Here is a 14941-nt window from a genome sequence, read left to right as displayed (position 1 = left end):
TCCCACAGAGACTGGTTTAGGTTAAGTTCAATTTATGCACCTATGCAACAATGTATGGTTATCGCTCAATGCTAAGACAAATAACAAATTGGATTTTTATTAAACTAAGAGATTATACTAAATTACATTAACTAAGAGAATTGAGGTTGAATTACTATATATGACAAATATGGGATTCTAACTTCATTAAATACTTCATTCAATAGCCTTATTGTTCTTAACCTTAGCATGTGATGGTGATGACACTAATCAGATAACATGAAACTAATAAACGCCAACTTTCGTTGCACGACTACCATTCTACCAGACATCCAAAAAAGAGATAGAAGCTGAATAGGCACCAATTATATTGAGACCCTATATGTCTATAAAATTTGACAACATAACGGTTTAAGCACAAGTTATCTATCTTGATTACATAGGGCAAGTAGAACGGTTAGACTTACCTACGAATCATGCATACACATACCTGAACCTATGCTAGCATGGCAAGTTCTAAACCTTTATATTCACTGTCGCTTCAATAGAGATTACCACGCTATCTTATATGTTAGCTACGCACATAAGACGAATAAGCACAACCAATACTAGGATATCAATCAAGCACCACACACCAAGATATCGAAACAATTAACTATTGAAATCCATAAGTAAATCCGCTAGAACCCCATGACAACGATTAGCCCATAATTGAACTCATCGTCATCATGGGTTCCAATGAAAGCATGGTATAAAACAAGGTCTTAATAAACTGAATAATAATTAAAGTACGAATAAACAAGATCTAGGTTCAACAAGAACGAAAACGAGCATCCAAAGTTACAACAAATTCAAAGAATCACAAGTTGAAAACAAGATCTTCTTTTTCAGAGTTGTTCAGTGCTTCTAGGTCTTCTCCTTGGTATCCCAATCTTCTCGGATGATGAAAACCCTTTTGTTTAAGTATATATACGCCCCTAATGGACCTGGACCCTTAAAATCGTCAAATTTTACTCAAAAAGACTTTTTCAGTGAAATCAGTGACCAGCCGCGCCCTGAGCGGCCGCTCAGCTCTCTGGGCGGCTGCTCAGCTCTCCTGAGCGGGCGCTCAGACAGCTTCTGGAAAAAATTCTGATGAATCTTGTTTTGGCCATAACTTGAGCTCTACTCGTCAGAATTAGGCGTTAAACTGCCCACACGAAGCTATTGAGATTCTCTACAACTTGACAATGGCCTTGGCTTCCAAATCTGATCAATTTTTATCATATTTCCTTTAAAAGCTCATTTCTTCATATAACCGATACCTGAAATGCAATAACACAAAAACGCATCAAAATACCAAAAACTTGAGTCCAAAACACTAATTTAAGCTTGTAATAAAGCATTCCAAGTGGAAACAAAATCCACTTATCACACCCCCAAACTTGAATCGATGCTTGTCCTCAAGCATAAACAGACTCAAAACTAAAAAACAAACCTAATGCATGAATGCAACTACGTGAATGCAACTAAATGATAATGCAATCGATCCCCTCGAAATAACCATAACCAAATGAATAAGCCAATGCCTCTAAGAATGCAATGACATTAAACAGAGTTCGAATAAATCCCACAAACCAACTCACAAACCAGAAACGTGCGTGTGTGGATGCTTAACACATATACTCTCGATACTAGATCAATAACCATAACTTATCTATCATTGAAACAATCAAAAGTTTATAAACAGAATAGAAAATAAACACATTATGACTCACAACACCTCCTTTCTACTAGAGTTATACAAGGATTCACACTATTATTGAACACATAGCAAAGATGCTTATTTGACCGTGCAATGAATGAGGTCCCAAAAGACTTGTGCAATAATACCCATGTAGCGAGCGTTATATTAGCGGATCCCAAACTATAAAAGCCTTAGGTCACTAGGCATAAAGTCCCCTAGAACTTAATAACTCGAGTATTAAAGAGCTCACTCTTGATCAATTATGCATAAACACATACTTTTTTTTTCTTTTTTTTTCTCTTTCTTTTTTTTTTTGTATTTTTTCAATAATTTTTGAATGAGTGCATTTCGCTCCATCTCATTCAACCCTAGACTACTCATAAAAATATGAGCCGGCTACTATCCATGTGACGCCTAGCCTTACAACAACTAGCAATGAAATCCAAGTTTTTCTCCAGATAAAAAAAAATCAGTATTTTTACGTCATTACGAGAATATCACAAATTCTAAATATAACCAAGTGATTAAATCTCAACAACAAACAAGTATGATCATGATTTAGATCAAAAGCAACCCTATAAGACTTTGTGAAAATATTTGTTTCTGACATGCAAATCAATTCATTAAGACTTAAACATCCCTCTATTCGTCATCACCACACTGAAATCAACATCAACTTATCAAATATCATAGTTCATCTTAAGGGATCATGCTAAATATGCATGCAAATGCAACTATATGAAATCACATAAAAACAAACAAATATGTCCTAAATGAACAATCATGCAAAAATATGAATGAACTACAACTAAACATGCAATATGAATCTATATGAATCTATATGGACACACACAAACTAATCCTTACATTATCAGCCCCAAACTTAAAATTTTCAATGTCCTCATTGAAGGTAATAATAAGGATTCAGGCATACCTAGTCGTCGGAAAGATCACCCTCTTCGGGTGGAGGATCAGGTGGCCAATCAACCTCGCCACTAGTGTCTCGGAAAATAGTACCAAAAGCGTGTGTCAAATTTTCAGCAAAATATCGGTGGATGACATGCATGGCCTCCATACGCCTAGTCAATCTTCTATACTGTGCATCACCAATACCAGTCCTATCAACTACCTGTTACACATGAAAAGATCCCTCTGTAGGCACGGCAGAAACCGGCCGGTCACCCTCTACATCGTCAAAAGTATATCCAAACCCCTTGTCAGGGGGTGCACCTAAGAATGAATTACTCAAGTGATCTGGCATTCGGTTGAGCTCAAGTGTGGGAGCTTCTTGAATAAATGGTTCAAAACACTCCTTAGAACATTTTAACTCTGCTAACCCCAGAGAATCGAATGTCATATCTAACTTCCTCTTCCACTGAGGTGCATTCAAAACCTGCAATTGCTTTACTTTAAAGCACTCCTCTTTAGCTGTGGGTAACTTTATTTCCTTAAACACATTAAAAGTGACCTTCTGATCATGAACCTTCATCGTAAGCTCTCCTTTTTGCACATCAATCATAGTTCGGCCTGTAGCCAAGAATGGTCTTCCCAAGATGATGGGAATCTTCTTATCTTCCTCAAAATCAAGAATTACAAAGTCAGCAGGGAAGAAGAGTTTATCTACCTTGACCAAGACATCCTCCACTATACTCGTGGATAAGCGATGGAACGGTCAGCTAGTTACAATGACATGTATGTTGGTTTCAGATCAGGAAGACCAAGCTTCTTGAATATAGATAAGGGCATCAGATTGATGCTAGCTCCTAAATCACATAAACACTTGTCGAACGACAAGTTTCCGATAGTGCAAGGAATAGTGAAGCTTCCACGATCTTTAAGCTTTGGAGGCAACTTCTGTTGCAGCACAACACTGCATTCCTCCGTTAGAGCAACTGTCTCTAAGTCATCGAGCTTCACTTTCTGAGAGAGAATACCTTTCATAAACCTCGCATAGCTAGGCATCTGTTCAAGAGCTTCAGCGAAAGGTATGTTGATATGAAGTTTCTTGAACACCTCCAAAAACTTCTCAAACTGCTTATCCAACTTTTTCTTCTACAACCTCTTAGGAAAAGGAGGTGGATGATAGATCTGTTTCTCCCCTGTATTACCCTCAAGAGGAGTGTGTTCCACAGTAGTCTTCCTTGGTTCCACCTCTACTTCCTTCTGCACTTCTTCTTCAGCCACAACTGCATTTTCTAAAACTTGAGATTTTTCAGGCTCTTCATCTTGCTGAATTTTGGGGCTTGCGACCTTTCCAGAACTCAAGGTGATGGTGTTCACCTGTTCTTCAACTTCCCTCTTTCCTGGATTGGCTTCTGTATCACTAGGAAGCATTCCTGGTGGCCGATTCAATAAGGCATTAGCAATTTTCCCTATTTGGTTCTCCAGAGTCTTCATAGAAATAGCCTTGCTTTGGCATATAAGAGCCTGGTTTTTGCACATAAGCCTCAACTCCTCCAATTCAGAAATTTCATTCGAAGATAAACCTGCATCATGATTTTGTTGTTGAATTTGGAGTTGTTGTTTTGGTGCAATTTGTTGCTGAAAACCAGGAGGGTTCAATAGCTTATTTCCAAACTGCTGGAATGGTTGTTGCATCGCATTCTGATTGTTACTCCAGCTGAAGTTAGGATGATTCCAGTTGTCAGGATGATAAGTGTCTGGAACTGGTTGCTGCGATCTCTGAAAGTTGCTCACAAACTGAGCTGATTCACTAGATATAGCGCATTGCTCTGTCACATGCAGACCTGCACACAGCTCACAAACACTAATTATCTACTTAACACTATAGTTAGCCAGAGAATCGATCTTCATAGATAATGCCTTTAGTTGAGCAGTGATAGCCGTAGCTGTATCCACCTCAAGAACTCCTGCTACCTTGCTCTGTGGCAATCTCTGGGCTGGATACTGATATTCATTATCAGCCATCAGTTCAATTAGATCATAAGCTTCCTCATAGCTCTTTGCCCATAATGCTCCACCTGCTGCTGCATCGAGCATGGGTCTGGATTGTGCTCCCAATCCATTGTAAAAACAATTTATGATCATCCAATTAGGCATTCCATGATGAGGACACTTCCTAAGCATCTCCTTGTAGCGCTGTCAAGCTTCATATAAAGATTCTCCTGATTGCTGCGCAAATTGAGTAAGAGCATTCCTGATTGCAGCTGTCTTTGCCATAGGGAAGAATTTAGTTAGAAACTTCTGAGCAAGATCTTCCCAAGTAGTAATCGAACCAGTTGGTAGAGAGTGTAACCAGCTCTTAGCCTTGTCCCACAGAGAGAATGAGAGCAGTCTTAGCTTCACAACATCTTCAGAAACACCATTGAACCTGAAGGTGTCGCAAATCTCTATGAAATCCCTAATGTGTGTATTGGGATCTTCCGTTGGAGAACCCCCAAACTGGACTGAAGTCTGTACCCATTGAATTATGCCAGCCTTGATCTCAAAGGTATTAGCTGTGATAGCTGGCTGGATAATGCTAGATTGAATGTCATTGATCTTGGGTTGAGAAAAATCCATCAAGGCTTTCGTTCGTGCTGCTGGATCTCCCATTGTAATGAGTACTTGAAACACAAACAAATAAACTGTGAAAGTAAAAGAATCCGAGTCAGTGAACTTTAACGACCACTAATGACAAGAACATAAACTAAAAATTAACACCAAGTCCCCGGCAGCGGCGCCAAAAACTTGTTAGGGCGAAAACACGCGCTAATATTCACGCAAGTATACGCGTTCGCAAGTAGTATAAGATATAAATCAAATTCGTTCTCACAGAGACTAGTTTAGGTTAAGTTCAATTTATGCACCTATGCAACAATGTATGGTTATCGCTCAATGCTAAGACAAATAACAAATTGGATTTTTATTAAACTAAGAGATTATACTAAATGACATTAACTAAGAGAATTGAGGTTGAATTACTATATATGACAAACATGGGATTCTAACTTCATTAAATACTTCATTAAATAGCCTTATTGTTCTTAACCTTAGCATGTGATGGTGATGACACTAATCAGATAACACGAAACTGATAAACGCCAACTTTCGTTGCACGAGTACCATTCTACTAGACATCCACAAAAGAGATAGAATCTGAATAGGCACCAATTATATTGAGACCCTATATGTCTATAGAATTTGACAACATAACGGTTTAAGCACAAGTTATCTATCTTGATTACATAGGACAAGTAAAACGGTTAGTGTAACACCCCCAGATCCGGGGTCGGGGATCCGAGTCGTCACGGTCTTTCATTCCACAATACCACTTCACTTACTTAATAAAAATAACCTTATGATGTGACCCCACGCTAACACACACCACAATCCGTTATAGTCTCAGAGATGAACATCAAAAAAAAATATAACCACAAGTAATTATATTCCACAATTTTCTGCCAATACACCTTAAAAGGTTTTCTGAATAGATTTACATTTTATTTGCCATTATTACAATTCATATTATACATAAGTCTGGTACATCAAAAGTTGAAAGCCTAGCCTATTGGTAGTTCCTACCTCAGCTACAGCAGCATCAACGCTTCCAGAAGACTGCCGAACGTTTTCTAACCTCTTGCGAATCGGGAGCTTGGTCCGGTTCATCTTGTCTATCTGATGTTGTGTGATGAAAGAAGAAAGCAAGGGTGAGCAGCAAGCCCACCAAAATAATATGCATAATTATTTACAATATATGAGTCTACTCATAATACTCATGAAAGTCTTGGTCAAAAGAAATGAACCAAATTGATAACTTAATGCGATGAAGTCGCAAAATATTCAGTATATATATATACATATATACTTTTCAAAATATTGGAAGTCCTCTTCCATGCATAATATACACAAGTCCCAGTGTATGACTGTATATAAAAAAAAATATCGTTGCAAGGTGATCTCATATATCTAACCTTGTCTCAACGTTTTTCTGAAAATCTTTGTCATTCATAAGACAATTATTAATTAGATATAAGTTTAAAAGATGAAGTTACCAAATACTTCACTACACTTATATCATTCCCAAATACTACTTGAACTACCACCGTTCAAGTTATAATCAATTTCAAAAGTTCATCCCACTGATGAGACCACAAGATAAGACTTGAATAGATTCAATCTTTGAAATATTATTGAATGAAAAAGTTATGAGATACTTTATTTAGTCCCGATATATATATATATCCACATATATATATCCCTTTAAACATTTCCTGGAACCTCTGTTATGCAAAGTATGAACAGAGTTCGAAACATCCAATGAATTTTGGAAAGGAAAAGAATTTTGGCATAAACCCGATATCTCGCTGATCAGGCAAAGATACCAATAAGTAACCTTTTCTACTGTAGATGGATGAATTCCTCACCGGTCATCACCCTGGTCATAATTAAGACCTCGCGCTCGACCGTACCCCGGCCCCTCACGCATTGATGGACTGCCACCCAGCCACTTACACAATATTAGACCGTACCCCGGCCTGTCGCTTATGCCGACTCAATTAGATGGGCTTACTTCCCGAACATTGGGCAAGTAATCAATTCATTTACCAAATCTGCAACCTCGTTGCGAATATAAAATACACCACAGAGCCGGATTCCCCAGGTTTTGAGCGAGTATTTAAATCCCCTTTAAAAAAGGAAGATCTTAAATATAAAAATGAGTTTTGGGATCCGCTCTGACTTTTTAAAAATCATTTTGAAGACTCGAAAACACTTTAAAGAGTGTTTGGAGTAAGGCTGATTTAATGAAGTAAATCAGTCCCCAGAATATTAGAAAATATCTGAATATTATTAATTAAATAATATTCCCATAAAGAATAATCTTTATAAAAATAATTGAAGTAGAAGTATTAAAACTTATACTTGAAATAAACATTAAATAACCAAAGATATACTTATATGAAAGTATTATCTTTATTTGAATAATCGAAAATAAGTTTGATTATTTACACCTTATTCTTTAATAAAATAAAGAATATATCACAGCAAATAATCGGAGTCATAGATCCTCAAATGAATATTCAAATAATATTCAATAAATAAAATAAGCTGAGTCATAATACCTCGAATGAATATTATAATTAATATTCATTAAATAAAATAAAGGAGTCATACATCCTCAAATGAATATTCAAATAATATTCAATAAATAATATAAAAGAGTCATAAGCCCTCGAATGAATATTCAAATAATATTCAATAAATAAATAAAAGGAGTCATAAGTCCTCGAATGAATATTCAAAATAATATTCATTTAAATAAATAAAAGGAGTCATAAGTCCTCGAATAATATTCGAAATAATATTCAATAATAAAATAAAGTTTAAAGTTATCGAATAAACCTTATTCGATTAATAGTTTGGAAAACTATAACCATATATATATATATAAATAAATATATATATATATATATCCATATCCATATATACAAGATTACTCGGGATCCTCGACTCCCGGTTTTAGAAAATATTTTCACCTTTGGGTCCCTATACTAAGGGTATATGCAAGATACAACTATCCTCTAGCATAGGTATTATCAAATAACCAACAGATATAAATTTCAAGAATATGAAACAGGCATGCATATATATACCATAGCAGCATGCTTCAATATATTGCAACATTTGCTAATATAAACATCATGCATCTATCGCAAGATAATGCATATACATATATACATCACAACAACAGTATAACGGGTAGAAAACTTGCCTGAACGACTGGGGGTTACGAATGGCTCGGGACGAGTCTGGTAACCTATAAACAACAAGTAAGTTGGAATTAAACCAAAGTCACTTGTAATTCTATACTTTAACTAACTTAGACTCTAACGCTTGTTTTGCGCTCACTAATTCGCTTAAGTCACTCGGGTACCCTCGGCTCCACCATTTTTAATAATTTAACCTTTACGAGTTTTAAAGCGATTCCTTCGCGAGTGACTTACCAACTGCCTAAAACACTTACCATAAATGTTTCATGCATTAATTAACCCTTTTTGGTCTTTAACCTACATTTCAAAGTAAGGCGAGGGAACAAAGTTTCGTTCGTGAAATGCCGTTACTTGAAACGGTCGTTTCTCCTAAACCGTAAATCGGAATCGAACGAACTACATATCAAAACGAAGCTCGTAACATGAGCTATCTAAACATGGCAGTGGTCACAATTTAGCAGGGGGTTCTCGGGTCCTAATGCTATGCACAAAAACAGTCCAAAGAAAATCGGACGTTACGACGGCTATGTTTACACGATTTCCCATTTTTTTTAAACTACCCACAATCAACACAAACCATCCTCAAATCCAACACACAACAAACACCCATCCTTATCACATCGTAACAACCCCAACCAATTCAATTTAACCATTCATACTTATGCTTAAACTTTACTTTAATCATTCTTAAGTTTCTTTAAATCAAAACCACAAAATTACCATTTCATTTCACTACCATTCCAAATCTCAAACTCTAATCATAACAACAACTACAATAACATCCTACTCATCAAAATCACCTTATAATATATATGAACCTAGGGTTTGAAAATGGTATACCTTCCTTGAAGTGGTGGGTTGAGCTAGGAAGCCTTAAGAAGCTTGGAGAAGCCTTAGGAAAGCTTGGATCTTCAAGAAAAACAAGAAAAAGTTCAAGTTAAAAACTTGAAAACACTATTCATTGTCTTCTTCATTGATTAAATGGAGAAGTTAGAGAAAGAATTAATGGCTTAAACTCATGATATAGCCATAACTAAGCATAAAGATGGTTAGGGAATTTTCTTACCAATTAAGGATGCTTGGATCTTGATTTTGAGAATTTTAGCTTTGAAAAAAGTGAAAAGCCGAGAGCTAGGTGATGAACAAATGCCTTGGCTGATTTTTTGATTTTGATGAAATGATTTGCTAGTTGGTTGGCTTGGTTTTGTTTTTGATTTAGCAAATTACCACCTTGCCCTTGAATTTGTGTGGTCCTTAATCAACCACACCTCCCTTCTTCCATGTCATGCTTATGTCACCCTTATGATGTCATCCTCCCTTCCTTGTCTCCTTTCTATTGGTTGGATGACATCATTCCCATTAAACCCTTTGATTAGCTTCCTAATCGTTTGCCTAATGACCGCTGATCTGTTGTACGGTTCGCTTAACTTTCGTTCTCGTTTATCGTTTGAAGGATCATACCCGGGATCTTATTACTTAGGTTCCCTTAACCTTTCTCAATACATTATATTCCTTTTTATGATCCTCTATTATAATCCTTTAATTTAAATCCTTTTTATTCTGTTACCTTATACTCAATTCTCTCCGTATCTTATGGATTTCCGGGAAAAACCAAAGTGTTCGGAATTGGGTTCTGACGATATTTACATACACTTATATACTTCATAGAGTTCTAATAAAATCCCAGAATATCCATAACAGAACCCCTACATAGCGTGGCATGAAAAGTTTTCTCATTCAGCAAAAACACTATTCATAAGGGTTTCAAAATTCCTCAAAAATTGGGGTTATTACAGTCTCCCCTCCTTAAAAGGATTCCGTCCCGGAATCAGATAGAAAACAAATGGGGACACTTTCTTAGCATCACACTTTCTAACTCTCGAGTCAATTTTCCCACATTGTGGTTCTACCACCAAACTCTGCCTAGTTTGATAATCCTTCTCCTAAGCACTTGTCCCTTTTTACTCTATAACCCTTCCTGGTTGCTCCATATAGGTTACGTCGGGTTGCATATCTATGCGCTCATATGCCTCGATTTATCTGGCATCTAAATTACACTTCCTTAACATTGATACGTGAAACATGTTACGAACTTGCTACAGGTTCTGGGTTAAGGCTAGCTCATATGCTAACTTCCCAAACGTCTTAATATATCCAAGGGTCCAACAAATTGTAGACTTAGCTTTCCTTTCTTTCCGAACCTCATCAATCCTTTCCAAGGGATACCTATAACATTACTAGGTCCCCTATTTCATACTCTTTATCCTTTCGTGTCAAATCAACATACTTATCATGTCCATCTTGGGCTACTACCAGCCGTCCTCTGATTAGATCTATCATATCCTTGGTCCTTTGGACTACTGCGGGTCCGAGCATCTTGCGCTCTACAACTTCATCCTAACATAAGGGAGATCGAAATTGTCTTCCCCTCAAGGATCTCATAAGGCGACATCTCGATAATGACATATGATCTATTGTCGTAAGATAACTCAATCCGAATTAAGTGATCATTCCAATTTCTTTCAAGTCTATTGCACAGACTCTCATCATAGCTTCCAATCATTAGAGCTCTTGCTCCTCAATACCCATTCTTTTCCAGTTCGTAATCGCTATCACCTTCCGTTTCTAATATTATACTGGTCATACTTTTGCTCGCTAGCGTTCTATAACCCTTTAATAACCACGTCAACCTTAGTATCACGAATGTGTTCCCATTCCGCATACTACCACCACTTTATTACTCCTTTTTTTCAGCTGTTTCTATTTTCCAAAATTTGATCAATCAAATAGAAGTAAAGGAATTTGTTGAGAGATCACTATGATCATGAACACTTGTTATATCGCATAGTTAGTACAGAAGGTGGCCAGCCTTTAGTACTTGACAAGCAATTAAACAATAGCTGGTATCCTACTAGGCTTCTATCACACAGATAGATAGTCATTCGGCAATACCTCCCCTTTCTGGAAGGGTTGTTCTTCTCAGATTACATGAAATGAAAAGAAGAGAAAAGAACGAATTGAAGAGAATTGTATATTCATAAAAATTTTATTGCCATAAAATATCTGGCTTGGAATCTACCTCTGAACTATAGAGGTTTGTCATAGAAGAATAAAACATATATGTATTTATATCCGCATCAAGTATTATAGCATCGCATTTCACGTGCCTAAATATTTTCGCTATCCCGTCCATCATTCTATGGACCCATGCTCTTCCTCGAGCTTATACACAATTACCTTTGAAACTCCCTCGACATCAAAAATCGAATCTGGGATCTCATTCTAGACATCATCGTTACTAGAATTCTATGCTTGCACCGCAACCTTCCTCGTATAATAATACGACTCCCTATTGATAAGAAAGAATAATGATTCACTAGGTAGACACTCTACTTAATTAGTCTATCGATGATAACTTATACACTACCACGACCCGATTAGTGGTACTCAATCTCAACACCCATTCCAATATAACTCTCACGGTTGTAATCAGCTCGATACTCGCAGAATCATTGCTGCCTTACTATGGTCCACCACTGACCTACTGTCGTCATTCACATTCCATGAAATCTTAATAGCTAACCATACGGAGTCCATACATGTCGTATCAATCCTTCTAAGGAGGTAACATAATCACCATTCACGATTCATGAAGAACACTCCTGATTCTGACATACATACATGACATGAAGCAGATAAAATTGCAGAAGAGTTTCGCTCAAAGCAACGATAGCAGGCTAATACCATTTTTAATCATATGCCTTCGATAGAAGACTTAACTCAAAGGTTCGTTTAGTCCTTTTGGAAACATGGTCCTGGCTTATCCCCAGATAGGACCTCCTAAGATAGATAGCCCGTTCATGGCGATTACACGAATTAAACCTTTACATTTCTAACCATCATCACTGTATTCTTTTGGCACACGCGCCTATAATTATCCACTTACCTTTAAAGTGTCGGCCACCTCTTTGGCCTTTCCTGATAGTAATAGTTCCTTATAATCAACGTCTTTTAACCACCTTCAACTAAATTTTCTACCTCATTTCCATCACAGCGTATGTGAAGATGTTTTCATTAAAATCTGATAAGTAAAAAAAAAAATCACCATTTTTCCATAAGTTATTGCCTCAGTCTTTAGAGGTTAATCACTGTCACGACTGACTCTCAATTATACTTAGAACATCTTTTATCTTAAGTCCTAATTGCCCTGAACAATTTCGACCATTACTGGTTCGATCCATACTTTCTCGTGGTTTAACACGTGCCCCACTTGGCAACATCATAATTACGTCATATTTCCTTTATCAACATTTCTATTCTTGAGAATTTCGAATATTACCTTTCTCCCTGTAAAACCTCTAAGGTTATCCTTCAATCGTTCCTCCTGTATTCCCTAGATACAGGGCATATCAAAATACCATTTACTAATACTAGAACCATTGTCTATATACTTCTGAAAAATTTCTCCACTGATTCTTAAAGGTTGTTGCTACCTTAACCCTTTCCCAATCATACTGTCAAAACTCATACTGTCCCTATTAAGGGTGAAATGCCAACCTTTATGCATTCCCCTAGGATTCATTTTAAGTTACCGATGTTCTATCCTTAATTCCACCTTTAAAAGGTACCTGCATCCTTCCATGGATAAATCAAGTCATATATCCCTGATAAGGGTATCTTATTCAATCATTACCACCTTGATAGTACATGTCTAATTTCACAATAACGTCTGTATTCAAAATGAGGTTAATAAATATGGCCTCCAAAAGATAACAACGGTTATCCGCTTGTCTTGCCTAATTTGGTAACGATAACAAGGATGTTCTGGAAGATATTGGTCATGTTCAACATGAACTTCTTCTTAATAATTCCTTATTTACTTTTGTTGTTTATCTCAACAGTCACCTCAATGTTGGGATATCTCTCATACCTGGCGTCTCCCTTTCTGGGTATCAAGCCACCGGTCTTACACTTCACATTCTTGAAGGTCGCTTCCTTCATCCAATTTTCCTAATTTCTTACTTCCTTGTCTCCTCAGTCTATCCGCGTCTCATTATTTATCCTTCAAACTATCTCAAGGTTTCCTCAAATCCCCCCAACTTACAGGGGTAAACTATATATATCTCTTATGCCTTCCACCATCAACTTTAACTCATGGTAAATCACCCTCATCCTTACGAATGCATACTTTTCTATATCTATTGCTATGAGTCTTTAGGGTTTCCTTATACCCAACTCCCTTATCATTATTTCATGAACAAACACAACATAAGCATTGATTTCAAACATCCCGACATTCTGGATTCGTGTCCTCAGAACGAATCTTGATAACTTTTATAACTTAGATTCATAATTCATCACACTCGTCCACTTTTGTTCTAGCTCCAAAGCTTTTACACTATCTCCTTATCTTTGGGAATTACTTTCCCGAAAACAATTGACTGAACTTAAATCAGTTTATTCTAACCTCTGGCTCCGTGCCTTCCTTGGCCTTTCACCAGCAGGTGGTCTCTCTCTTAGGAGGGTAAGTGACAAAAACAGTCTTTTGTGGTTCGTCAATCATTTAGAATCTCAAATGATTCATCTATTTCCTTTAGCCAGGCTCTTGCCTCGACTGGGTCAACCTGTTCCTTGGAACTCTGAGAGCTTAGCGACTTAAAGGTCATGAAAGAATTTCCTACCGCATTGTTTCCTCAAGGTGGTGGTTGGGGATAATAGTCTAAGTTCTTTTTAGACAGGTCCATGAATTTCCGTATAGGAGTACCGTCTCGGGTCTCCTTATCTCGCTCGACTTTTGTTTTCTCAGTCTAAATATTTCTTCCTACTCCCCATACTTGGGGTTATCTTATACGTTAAAATCCTCATTTTCCACTTTATTATATTCTGGGTTCCTTATATCTTAATTGCGACCTCCCTGATTATCACATTCAAGGTTTGCCCCTAATCTTATTCCTTGTGGGGCATATTACTTGGAAAATTTTGAGAGTCTCTGGATATTTGTCTTACTTACTTTGCTTAAGTCTTCCCCTCGTTTAGTCCTTGCACGATTGCAAATTATGAATTCTTAAGTTCGATAAACTTCATGACACTCTCTTAAGTGTTAATAGAGCAATTAACAATGTGATTTATCACAATCAAACTGATCTGAACTGAAATTAACGAATATATACATAACCATTTGTTCGAGGGTACAACAACTGAACATATTAAAGAGGATTACATCATATGAACTTATCGCTCCTATCCCAAAAGTACTACCATAAATAGTCATCTCGTCATTAATACTAATCATTCATAACTTAGGCTAATCATCCAAAAGCGGTGCTACATGAGACCCTTGTTTGATTGCTCTGGCTCTGCACACTACCATGGATTAAGAGGTGTGAGCACGCACAACATCCCTAACCTGCTCCATCACAGAGGTGATGAGGTCTAAGATAGTCGCAAGTAGAGCTGGATCAACCTGACCCTCAAGATGGCCTCTAGCTGTAACACGGGTGGTAGCCTCAATCCTTTCCATGCTATA

General features: G+C 37.0%; 1 non-coding gene across 1 annotated transcript; it reads left to right on the top strand.

Moving 5' to 3' along the window:
* Positions 1–4763: 4763 nt before the first annotated feature.
* Positions 4764–4870, top strand: LOC141681088 (small nucleolar RNA R71). The gene has a single exon (XR_012558530.1). It is a non-coding gene; the product is annotated as a small nucleolar RNA R71 (small nucleolar RNA).
* Positions 4871–14941: the final 10071 nt, after the last annotated feature.

The sequence above is a fragment of the Apium graveolens genome, chromosome 8, assembly GCF_009905375.1.
Source record: "Apium graveolens cultivar Ventura chromosome 8, ASM990537v1, whole genome shotgun sequence".
NCBI classification, from domain to species: domain Eukaryota; kingdom Viridiplantae; phylum Streptophyta; class Magnoliopsida; order Apiales; family Apiaceae; genus Apium; species Apium graveolens.
This window is presented reverse-complemented; position numbering and strand designations above follow the sequence as displayed.